Source organism: Lactuca virosa, chromosome 8 (genome assembly GCF_052849685.1).
Source record: "Lactuca virosa cultivar CGN04683 chromosome 8, Lactuca_virosa_CGN04683_v6, whole genome shotgun sequence".
In the NCBI taxonomy this organism is placed as follows: domain Eukaryota; kingdom Viridiplantae; phylum Streptophyta; class Magnoliopsida; order Asterales; family Asteraceae; genus Lactuca; species Lactuca virosa.
The window spans coordinates 302,256,750-302,270,076 of NC_136433.1; the positions used below are offsets into that span (position 1 = coordinate 302,256,750).

The window sequence follows — 13,327 nt, forward strand, 5'->3', positions numbered from 1 at the left end:
AAAAGTTGGAAAAACAACTAAGTTATGATGAATTCATAACAAAACTCTAAAATTTGGGTCAAAAGGGTAAATTTTGGACCAAATTTGTAATAAAATTTAAAATCTAGGCCAAAAGTGTAAATTTTGGACCAAATTTGTAACAAATTTTGAAATCTGGGCCAAAAATGTAATTTTTGAAAGTTGGATAACCTGTTGACCCGATAAAATGATTAAATTGAATACGATTACCGGTTTTTGGGACTTAATTGAATAAAAAAAAAGATATAAAGACTAAATCGATTATAAGGTTAATAATTAAGGACTTTATTGCAGTTTTTCATAACATAATAACAATAGGCTCCACCATCATGAAATCCTGATTAAAGCCTATATATTCAAGGAAAAATGGAAAGATGTTTTCGTCTTAAAGAAAATATTAGTGGCAGTTGGTAGTAAACAATCTTATCGTAAGTTCATAACATAGATGCCATTGATTTGCGTTAATAAAAAATAGTCATTGTAATGTCATTCCTTGAAAGTACCCCCTTATATAGAACTGGAAGTTAAATCTTTCTGTTGTTTGTTTATGTGATAAAAGGAAATCATGAATGGGATTGGAGCATCAGAATGTCCAAGCATGATAAGCAACGGAAATTGAATAAGAATTTGTGCATCTCAATATAATTAGTTAGAAAGTGAAATCTAAAAAACAGTAAAAACAAAAATGTAGCTTATGCAAAAATTCTATTATTAACGAATTCAAACAACATCCCACCATTTTTTACAAAGTAAAACAGTAAAAAGTTATATATATATATATATATATATATATATATATATATATATATATATATATATATATACCCTATTTTTTAGAGAGCGAGTGGAGCGCGTGGGGTGTATTTGAAAAGGGGCGTATGGCATCAGGTTGAAACGGTGAATCATAGCCCACACGAGACGTTTAAGAGAAAACGATACACCCGTCCTCAACCATCGCTTCCTTTTTGGCTCCCATGCCATTTCCCTATGAAGACCTTCCATAGACACGTTGCTTCATCCTTACACCTGCATTGTCATATCTGTTCGGATACATGTTTCCTACCCCAACATGCAACCGCTCCTTATCTTCTGTTTCTTTCTTACACCTCTCCCACTCATTTTTTTCTCTCTTTTTGGATCTCACAAAAATATTCGATAACTGAAATTGGAAAGCTTCATTTTGTCGTTCTCTCTCTCGCTCCGTTCATCTTCAACACGGACTACTCATTCGTACTTTCTTCTTTTCCTTTTTGACATCTGTGGTGACGACCCTTCACAAGTGGGAAACCGCAAGTAAAGGGAAAAGGGGGTTACTTAAGGAAGAAGATGTTTGAGATTTGTGGGTTTATGAATTTCTTTATGTGCATGTATAGAAGAATTTGATATCAGGTACCCACTTAATTTCTGTTGTTGATTTCGAACGAAAAGTCACTATTAAAACTCATTTCTTGAATTTTTTACTTTTGAGACCTCCTCAATCCTCTTCTCTCCATTCAAGACCCTTTCTCTTAGAATTTATCTTCCATATTCAGATATGAACTTTGAAACTCCTCATATTCTTACCTGCTGCATAATTTGAAGCAATCTATTATGCGATTGATGTTTTGGGTTTAGTGTGCTGTTATTATAAAATCTTTGTTTCTTTTAATTTTGAGTTCGATTTTCTTTAATGTTTATGGGTTTACTATATATAATGCTCTACAAATCTCATTTCAAAACACTAAAAGTATAACCATACATTTTTGCTTTATGTTGCTTCACATATAGATTAAGGCATCAAATTTTATCTTGTAAATGTAAGAGACCAATCTTTGAGAAGAATAAAGAGCAATATAGATGGTGACAATATAGTGGTTGTCCCTCCATATTTAATGGGTGTTGTGGCCAACCCACCACCTATTCGACCAAATGTGGTATCAAGTAAGCCGATGTTTTTAAGGGTTGATTTTGGAAAGCAAGAAAATGGTAGTGATTGTTACGTGGAAATTCAAGATGCTTTGCTAAAGAACATTGAATCTTGAAATTTAGAGGTTGAAATTGAGGGTATAGAGAAAACTTTACTGGCAAATTTGGCCACATTGAATCAACTTCTTGCGTACTCTAATTTCTTCTTATATGAAGTCATATTACCCAAAATTTTGTTTTCTATAATTAACGGATTACAATTATTATTGTATTTAATTTGTATATTTTTGTATCTACAGGAAAATTTGGCGATTGTCTAACGAACCTCTCTCAATAAAGTAATGACTTATTTCATACTGGGATATGCTTCTGGGAGGTATGAAATTTTATGTAAATTTATTATTTTTTTATCATTTGGTCAGCTTACTGTAATAGATGTTTTGGTTTATTGTGGTAAAAGATTCTGAAAAATACGCATAACATTTTTTTTCTGATTCAAGGAAAAAGCTTCTTAGTATAAAAAAGAAAGTAACAAAAGTTAAGCAAAGTGCAGCAAAGATTAAAGTTGAGTTGGATGCTGTTGGAGCAAGCTTGCGCTTGTGGATAGGGAGCCGGCTGCCGGTGAAAATTCTGCAAGAATAAAACATTTGAATTCAAAATTTTAAAAAAATAAAGGTTATTTGATGTGTCTCGTACGCTATACAAAAATTTGTAGACAAGATATAAGTTTCAAGTAGTGTTCATTATTTACCAAATCATTTTGATGCAAGCTATTTATAAAGCCTTTCGACACCACAAGAGAAATTACAATTTGTATAAAGCTCCCATTTCTTGCCAACACTTTACATTATCAGTTTTTGATCTTAAGTTATTATACAGTTAATTTTTTTTAGAGAAACGAGTTGGTGTTAATTATATTAACCATTTGGGTGTGTTGGTTGGCAAATTAAGAGAGGCTTCAAACATAAGGAAAATGCTTAACTGAAATTGTTCTTGGAAATAGAGATTGGACCAGTAAAATTATCTTTTACAACTTCATAAATATATAGTTGTAGCATTTTGATCGATGTATATTGCAGATTGCAAGACTAAAATGATAGACATAACTTTGAAACTTTTTAAGGGCATGTGTAGAAAATTGATTACTTATCATCATCAAAGGATTTTAATTTTTTTATAGGTACGATTAAATACGTACTTAAGTATTAGAATAAAGTTGGGTTTTGTCGAGTGTAATACACTAGAATTACCTGATTACTTCTTCCTTTGATTGATTTGTCATAAAAATAGATATCTTGATCATTGATTTGAAACCAGTATTCAATTTCATTATAGTATATGATTTTTTGTTTGTGACTACGAACATGTCATACTATTAATTATTGAAATGACATACTATAATGATTGAAATGGTGATAATAGCATATACTTCGATAATGGAAACGAATATAATTTTCAGCTTTGCTAAATGTGTGGTACTTTGTGCGAAGTTCCTGTTCGAAATACAACAAAGCATAAAATAAGAGTATGTTGCCATTTCATTCGCACCAATATACTAGGTGAATTTTACATATGTTCTTCTCTTGTCTTTATTGAAAAATATTTTGACAAATAGCCAAATAAAATCCGTGTAAGCTATGTGCAATGACAAACTTTAGCAATATTTATGGAATGAATAACATATCTTTGAAGACAACGATGCTAATGTTATCGCTTGATGCATTTTCAGGTTTTGTCATGGTGTGAACCGTCTTCCTACCGTTTAACGGTTTACAAAATTAAAGTATTTTCATAAAAAGTTTTTTTTGATAATTATCCGTGTATTATGGCATTGTACTCTATTTGTGATTGTCTTGATACAATATTGAAGGAAATGCCCAAATTACCCTTCATGGGTCGTGCCCTCAAACGTATCTAGTATATATATATATATATATATATATATATATATATATATATATATATATATATATATATATATATATATATATATATATATATAACAAGATTACATCTATTATAAAGTTGGTTAACGAAAATGGAAAATTATGTAGAGAAGGTGGAGTTTCCAAATATGAATAATGTCACGGTCCCGATAAGAAATTTTGGCAGGCAGTGTAGTATGGGAAATTAATTGTCAATTTTGTTTTATGCTACATTTAAAATCGAAATCTGTTCGTCCTTCACAAGCGTTCGTTAAGTCCATTAAATATTTGTCAAATGGGCAGAAATCTTTACCTAAACATATCCTACCGACTGAGGCATTTAATAATTTCTAGCCGCCTCTTGAGGGCGATGATTGTGGCCTTCGCCTCTTCTTAATATCCTGCCCTCTATAAATTCAAGCAAGACCACCTCCACAAAATGCAACTCCTCCATACCCATCTTTCTTTCTTTGCATTCTTCGAGATACTCAGATATGAAGTCATCAGTAGGATGCACAATATTATTGGCAGTAACAGTTCTGGTGGTGATCTTGGCCGGATCTCAGATTGCCACGGCGGCCACCTGCTCAGTGACGCAGCTATCACCATGTCTGCCGGCGTTCACATCATCATCAAGACCATCGGCACAGTGTTGCTCCAAGCTGAAACAGCAGCGCCCATGCCTGTGCGGGTACATAAAGAACCCTAGTTTGAGATCGTATGTTACCTCTCCTAATGCAAGGAAGGTTGCAAGCACTTGTGGGGTTTCCATCCCCAAGTGCTAAGACGCCATGAAATTAGTAACAGACCTTCAAGCTTTTACGATTAGTACTACTCGTGATGAAGTTTGTATCTGTTATAAAAAGTGGCATTTGGAACCAATATTGTTGTATTTTGGACTACATCTTTTCAAAGAATAATATAATAAAATAATAATGTGTTTTTCAATCTGGTTTTACTGTATTACTTTTTCTTAGACATATCTGGGTAACTTTTATTTTTTAACTTTTTTAATCTTTTTTTTTTGTTTTTTTTTAAGAACGGTAGAGTGTAAGAGTTTGATAAAAATAAGCTACGTGTTCTAATTTAGTGTTTGTTAAAATAAAAAAAAATAGTTTGTTTTACTTCATAAAATTTGCTTATAAGCTAGTTTGCAATAGTTTATTGATTAGCTAGTTTATAAGCTGAAAACTGGCTTTTCAACTAACATTAAGGTGGTGTTTGTTTTTTTTCTACAGATCTTTTTGGTCTTTTCTGTCTGCACGGTGCATACCACACGCAGACATTAGGTTTCGTAGGCTGTTTGTTTTTTTGAAAACTACATTTTAGGTGACCGCGTCATCTTCTTGGCACAGATGTGGATCAGAGTCTTCAAACATTTTCAGACATCTTCTAGTCTAAAAAAACACACACATCTTTGTTCTTTTTAAAACTTAGATTTATTCCAACATTATCTATTATAAACAAATTTTAATAAAAAAAAATTACAATACTAAAAGAAAAATATTTGACCACACAATCATGATATTTTTGACAAATTTATAAATAAAAATTTAATTACAATAAGGTCATTGGAGCAGACAAAAAAAAATCTTAATATTGTCTTATATTTTTTTTGTGCCAAATTTTATAAAACATTATTTAATGCAGTATCATTCATTTCTTAGGAAAATATTTATGCCTAATTTTTGATTGATTTAATTGAAAAGGTAAAATAAAAATTTTAAAAATTTTCATTTAAAATCAAAGTTTATTTCCATCAAATTTATGTGTTAAATCTTTTATATCTAATTACAATGTTTATTTATAACTTTACGACCAAAGTTTGTTGGTTTTATCAAATATATACGTTAATCCGTACCTTTTTATTTTCACTTTTTATACAATAATACATAAAAGTTGATATACATGTGTTAATTATATATAATAAAGTAATTAAATTATTGAAAAACTCTTTTAAGTTTTTTAATAAGTTTAATTAGATTTTAGTTTATTCTAGCAGCTTGCAGATGTTAAAAAACAAACAGTCTTCTTTCAGAATGCAGACGTTTGGTCCACCTCTTCTACTCAGAGGTCTGCAGATGTGGTCCGGAGGCTACAGACATTTTACCTCACAAAAAACAAATATCACCTAATAGTACCTTAAGCTATGTTTGACACGACTAGTTAATTTTTCGAGCTTTTTTATTTTGATATTTTTGAAAACAAAAAAGTAGTTTGTAATGTAGTTTGTTAAAAACCTATTCAAACTAGGGTTTTAATGAGCTTATTAAGCTTTTTTTTAGTTCTCCCGAATATACTTTTTATCATTTATAATAAAACTCAATAATTTATATATTTATGTCATTTTATATATTTCAACTAACTTATGCGTTAGTTTAACAAAATATTTTCCAACTAGTTTATCTGTCAACAGTTAGTTTTTGAGCTACAAACTATGTTTTAATCTAATCTGTTAAACATAACCAAACTACTTAACTAGTCATTTCCAATAAAATAATAATAAAATATTTAAACTATAAGTTAGTGTTATTAAACAACAACTTGATGTTGTTCAAAAGAAAATTAAACAATTTTACTTTCTAACTTAAATAGTTGTAACATCCATTTTTCAAGTATTATTTTGGTGCTTAAATCTTGTGGAAGTTGGTAGCCATGGCGTGATTGGAAGAACACACGACATGTCAACCACTTTTGGCCCGCGAATATTTTAAGTAGCCATGACGTGGCATTACATTGACCACGACGTGGCGGCGTCCTAGGCTTAACCCCTAATTTTTTGGGCTTAAGGCCCTATTTAAAGGATATGAGGCTAAGGTTTTGCCCACCATCAGCCTCCATCACTCCTCTTTGTGCTTAGATCAAAACCCTAGCCTCCTTTCAAGCTCTTGAACTCATTTTGGGTGATTTGGTGACCTTTGAAGGAGAAGAAGATTTCTAGTGCAAGGATCCAACAAACATCTCATCTCCATCTTTGTGATAATCTCCTGGACCATTGTAAGTCTTCAAGACTTAATCTTTTTGTTTCCTTCCTTATAGATGTAGGTTATTTAGTATATTTTGGTCCATGGTTGAAGTTTGCGTGATTTTGTATGATAAAGTTAGCAACTTTATGACTCACCAAGGTCTCTTGATCATTATATCTTATGGATATAGAAGTTTAGAGGGTTTTGAGAGTCATGAATGGGATTTAGGTCATTTTCTTACCATTTAACCTAGTATGAGTGAATGACATGCATGGGTCATGAATGTCCATAAAGTTTGGATTCTTATGAGCCTTTAGGGTCTCAAGAAGCTTCCTAGAAGCTTAGAGAAAATAGATTAATGGATTAAGGGCTTAATCCATTAAGCTGTCCAGGATCAGAAACCACGACGTGGCAAGGTGCTCACCACGACGTGGTGAATTAGGTTTGTGCGACTGTTTTGTCATTTGGCTGCCATGACATGACCATTGGTTGGCCAAGGCGTGGTGACCATTGGTTGGCCAAGGCGTGGTGACCTGGTTAACTTTTGGTCAAATTGGTAGTTTGGATAGTAGACTAAGGGGTTGACCTTATATGGTTCTTTAGGTGGTGTGTAGCGCCAACCTTCCGACTATACGAACTGTAGTCTGTTCGACTTCAAGTGTGAGGTGAATCATCTTATTATATTGTCTAGGATACTAGACTGTCTTTGTGACTCTTGCATGTATGTTGGGTGGGACCCATTATGTGTGTTGGGCGGGGCCCGATATTATGTTGGGTGGGGCTCGTTGTTTATGAAGGGTGGGGCCCGATATGTAGATTGGGCAGGGCCCGTTATGTATGTTAAACGGAACCCATTATGTATATTAGGCGGGGACCTTGTTGGTTATGTGGTATTTTGGGGAACTCACTAAGCTTTGTGCTTACAGTTTCATGTTTTAAACGTTTCGGGTACTTATGGTTCCAAAGGGAAGGGCTCGACTTGATCGCACTACATCCCCTGGAGTTTTATTTCCACATTATTAATTTATGATTTTACTCTGATGTTTGAGAACACATTACACTTTGATTGTCTTTTGAACAAATGACTGAATGGTTTTGGTGGTTGAAAAAAGAAATTTTTACTTAGTATTTTCGAGACGTTACAATAGTCATTTCTAATAAAATAATAATAAACAAAAAATTAAATAATTTGACTTCTAACTTAAATAGCCATTTCTAATTAAAGAATAATAAACCATTTAGACAGTGTATTATTAAAAAATCAATAAGTATCTTTGAACATTTGATATATGATATACTCCGTAAATAGTTTATTACTATTACATAGACATGTCTTGTGGTTTGGGACAACTTTCACGCTTGGTCCTAACTTATGTTTTTTAATTTGTAGCATCCATAAGTTTTAGAATTGTAACTTGTCTGATCCCTAAGTTAGCTTTTCGTCTATTTTATATTAAAACGCCTTACGTGCCTTGCACATTGGAGGTATTTACGTCCTTTCATATTACAAAATCTTAAAATTTTGATATTCTTTCCTTCTTTTCTTACACAAGGAAAACACAGCTCGAATAGTGCATGCATGAAGGCATGCGACTGTGGAGTTGTAACTATAATAAGGACTTATCAGACTGAGAACAACCAGTGAAGGGCATTTTATGCTTGTTCCAAATTGCTAAAGTGTGTTCTTATTTATTTATTTTTTTTTGTATTTTTTCAATCGTAACCTTACATTTTCTCTTTAATGAATTTTCTTACAATCTTAACCCACAGGGACCTACATGTGGGTTTATTGCTTGGGTAGACACTAAAATTTTTTATCATGAATCTGGAATAAAAAATTATAAGTTGATGGAGCTTGAAATCCAAAATTGGAAGCATAAGTTATGCTTAACGTTGAGCTGGATTATGTTTTGGACAATATTTTTTTACAAGTTGTAACTATTAGGTTCTTCGGTGGTCATCTTTGGTTCAACATCTGTTATAAGAAAGCTTTGTAATGAACTTGTTTTGATTTAATGAAAAATGGTATTGTGTAGTGTAACATCCCAAATTACAAGGTAAAAATTTTCATTTTAAAATCAACCAAATCATTCATCCATTACTTCTAAAAGATAGTCAGAGTATCAAAAGGTGTTTTAAAATAACAGTAGAGCAATAGCAACATCATAGATACATAATCTCTAGTGGATGTGATGCAATCATGACGGGCCCCCTTTGGAACCAGAAGTACATGCAACATTTAAAACTTAAAATAGTAAGCACAAAGCTTAGTGAGTTCCCTAAAATACCATATACCATACATATCTATGGGCCCAACCCTAGGGTATATTTCAACCCATGTGAATGCTATGATCCAACCATAGTCTTACAATCACTTCCATTGCTACAACTCAACCGTAGTCTTTCCTGCCATGATCCAACCATGGTCTTCCATACAAAGTGTTGTTATCCAACCATATTCTTTCTCACAAATGTTGTGATCCAACCATAGTATTTCACGTAAGAGTCACAAAGACAGTCTAGCATCCTACATAGTATAGTGAGAAGACTCACCTTACAACGCAGTCGACAACTAACAGGCTCACACAGTCAAAAAGCGAATACTACACACCTCCTAATGAATCATAAAAGGTAAAACATTAGTCTATCTTCCAAAACTAGCAATAACTACTAAAAGTCAACCAAGTCAAAAAGCCAACGATCAAAGTCAACTCCAGCTGACCTCCATGTCGTGGCCAACCAATGGCCACGTTCTGGCCATCCAACTTGATCGTGATCGAATTCCGGTACCACGTGGTGGCAGACATGCCACCACGCCATGGCAAAGTCTAGACAAAACATTTGTGACCAGACCAACCTCCACGTCGTGGCACGCAAGTCGCTACGTTGTGGAAACTATATAAAGAAAAATTAATGGATTAAGCACTCAATTCATTAAGCCTTCAGCTCTAACTTTCCCGGATGCTACTTGGGACCTTAATGGTCCAGAAAAATGTAAAATTTATGGACATGCATGTCCTTCAGCCAACTAGGTCAAAATATGAGGAAATGACCCAAAACCGCATGCATGACTCTGAAAACTCAACTAACTTCTAGATCCAAAATGTATTAAGCTCAAGGGACCTTGATGAGTCATAAAGTTGCAAACTTTATCTCATACCATCATTCAAACTTAATTTATGGACCAAAACATGCTAAGAAGGCTAGATATACACGAAAGGCATCACCAAGATGGAAGTTTGGGGACTTACAAATGGTCCAGAGAGTGATTCCAAGGATAGGGATGAGTTGTTTGGTTGATCCTTGCACCAAAACCTTCTTCTTCTTCCTTTAAAGTGCACCATAGACGCCAAAATGATCTCAAAGCCTACAAGGATGCTAGGGTTTGCTCAAGAATACTTTAGGAGGTGATGGAGGTTGAGGGTGGAGGAAACCTTAACCATCACTTCCTTTAAATAGGGCCTTGAGCCAGAAAATTAGGGTTTTGCACATCCAGCGTCGCCACACCGTGGCTCTTGCATGACCATGTCGTGGCATCTAAATGGAACACATGCTTCATGCAAAAATGCCACATCGTTGTCAACCAAGTTTTCTCAAAACAAGACAGTTGAAACTCATACCTGAAACTGGGCATTACATGTAGTACTTTATTGTGTTTACAATTGTGTTGTAAGTACCTAGTTACCATTGTCAACTAATTACAAAAAAAGTATAACGAAAAACTAAAACAAGTTCATGTCAATAGTTAGTTGCAATTACACAAGGAAAAAATTACCATGTCAACAAATGGCTAAAAAAGGTTTAACACAATACTTGGTTGCTATTAGATAAATACAAATTTTCATGACCAAAAGATGACCATATAAACGTTTAAGACAATAGTTCGTTGGTATTATATAATTTACAATTTTGCAAGATCAAACAAATGACCAAGAAATGATCGACTCTTCCAAAACAATCACACATGTAATTATCAAACACCATCATTCTTCACGTTCTTCATTATAAAAACTATCAAACTTTACTATAAAATTTCACACTTTAGTCTTCACTCTAGTTATATTAAACACTATTACTTAATATGGACATTGTCATTATAATTTCTCCAAATTAGGATAGTTTGGAATTATTTAATCACACCCTGATACGACAAGTATCACCCCTACTTATTATGATAACTGTTGTAAGCACCTAGCATGCTCCTAACACACAAATACCCATACCAGATGTTCACACAATTACTTCAAGACGCTGTCAATATCCAATAATTACAACATACTTATAATAATATGGGACCTTATACTATTTCAACCACACTATACATAATACACCTCGACTTTACCACTAGGTAATCCTGATTCACTAGCTTAGGCTTGTCAACACATCATTTTACCAAACACAAGAATATTACTAATTAAACTAGTCTATTCCCTAGGGTAATACATATGACAAACACCCTATCAAGAATTTCGGGCATGACATTCATCTAACTCTATCTTATATGAAATTTTATATATACACACATTCATAATATCACTATATGGACAATTCAATCTTTCACGGGTACCAATAAATATTACTCTTCACTAATACTTCAACTTTATATCATTGTATAATATCTTGCACAAAAAAAAATTCAAACAATCAATCCCATTTCACATTAATTTCAAATATTGTTTTCACAACGTCGATTTCGACTTTCCAGCTTAACTATGTTAAGCTTACAGTTAGCTGTATCATGAATATCTGAAAAATGCGTAACATCAAATCAGATAAGTATTTTGATAATTAATTTTAACTTAAAACAACAATAAAACATGAACGTCCAATAAGGCTTACTCAACTATTCTAAACCTATGTTATTCAAATTATTCACAAGGTAATGAAACTCATTTCGTAGTTCACCAATTTTTAAAAATTCATAATCAACTTCAATAATCCAACATGAATCCCTATCAATGGTACTAACAAGTACATCATAATATTACATATGTCGTAGAATATGAAATTATCCATTAATAGCAGATATTCACACTACATATACAAATCGGTTACACATGTCTATACGTTTCTTACATGCAACCCTACACAATAATTGTTAGGAAATATGACGAGTCTTGTTAAGAATCAGAACAGATCTAATGCCACTTGCCAAACTCCGAGGACCCTTGTTAGGAAGTAATGTGTATAACACATGAAACCCAAAGCACACAAACACACAATATTTACATGGTTTGGTTAAGCAGACCTACATCCACAGGTATGAAGGGAGTATTTTTTATTCACATAGTTCCCAAATAGAGATTACAAGTACCACAAGTAGAGATTCGACCTACTCACTAAGGTTACAAGACACTGAAGACCCCTTCTTAAAGACTAGCACGCTGATGGGTTTTATACAAACAATCATGTGTGTGCATGCAACCCTAGATATGGATCTATGTTTTGCTATTATATACACAACATTATGAACACATGAAGAACCCTAGGATGCTCCTAGTAATTTCGAAATTCAGAAGGAGAAAGGATTACATACCTCTTGTTGTTATGTTGCAATAACAACTTGTATCTTTAATCTTCTTGTCTTTGAAAGCAAGTACCACAAGTGTAGCACCTCTAATGGCTCACAAACACCAAGAGCAAATGGAGAGGCGAGAGAGAGAGAGGGGAGAGGCAGAAAATCGGCTCTGGGAACTTCTAGGATCAAGTCACCGATTTTCCTAAGCCAAGGGGTCCTTATATAGGTGTAGGGATTAGGGTTTCAGTCCTTATCCTTATCTGGTTGCTTAGCCACCAAGCAGCCCAAGAATAATTCTAGAAGCCCTATCCTTGGACGAATTCTAAGGCCTTTAACCCCTTGAATTCATCCACCCTATCCCATAGGGCATCCTTTTCCCTACTTTGCAACTATCACACAATTGCAGTTCAGCCCCCCTAGTTTAGTTAATTTCCTTTGATCACAAAATTAATTCTTAATTAATTCTTGACCAATGTTAAATAAACAAATATGATTTCTCTCTTAATATATTATTCTTATAATATATTAATAAACCATAACAACCTCTTTCTCTATTATTTCTCCAGTCAAGTTGCTTTGGTGAAGGCAACCCAAAAGGACCATGCACAACCGGATCAAGTACTTACCAAATATGGTTACAGGCTTAGACACTAATCCAACAGTCTCCCACTTAGATAAGTCTAGTAACCATAAATGCAAGCAGAATCTGATTAGCAATCGTAGCTCTCAAAGACGCTGTCGAACTCTGATCTTATCAGTAACCTGTCCTTTAGATAAGGGATCGAATGATCCTCTGTTCTAGATATCGTGTGGACAATCACATGGAACATAGTCATACTTATTGTCCATCAGTTTGTTTCTCGATCTCAGATTCGTTTGACATAGAACGTAATTGAACACATCAATTCAGTCCTGACCGGGCCCGACACATAAGTCAAACCAAATCATTGAGGGGCCCTGATATCGCTTTTACCCTCTTAGGATAAAAGGAACAG

The 13,327-nt window shown here is 33.6% G+C and overlaps 1 long non-coding RNA gene across 1 annotated transcript; it reads left to right on the forward strand.

Moving 5' to 3' along the window:
- Nucleotides 1-995: 995 nt before the first annotated feature.
- Nucleotides 996-2,698, forward strand: LOC145128863 (uncharacterized). Its single transcript, XR_013717146.1, has 3 exons — nt 996-1,407; nt 2,223-2,299; nt 2,424-2,698. It is a non-coding gene; the product is annotated as an uncharacterized LOC145128863 (long non-coding RNA).
- The last annotated feature ends 10,629 nt before the right edge of the window (nt 2,699-13,327 follow it).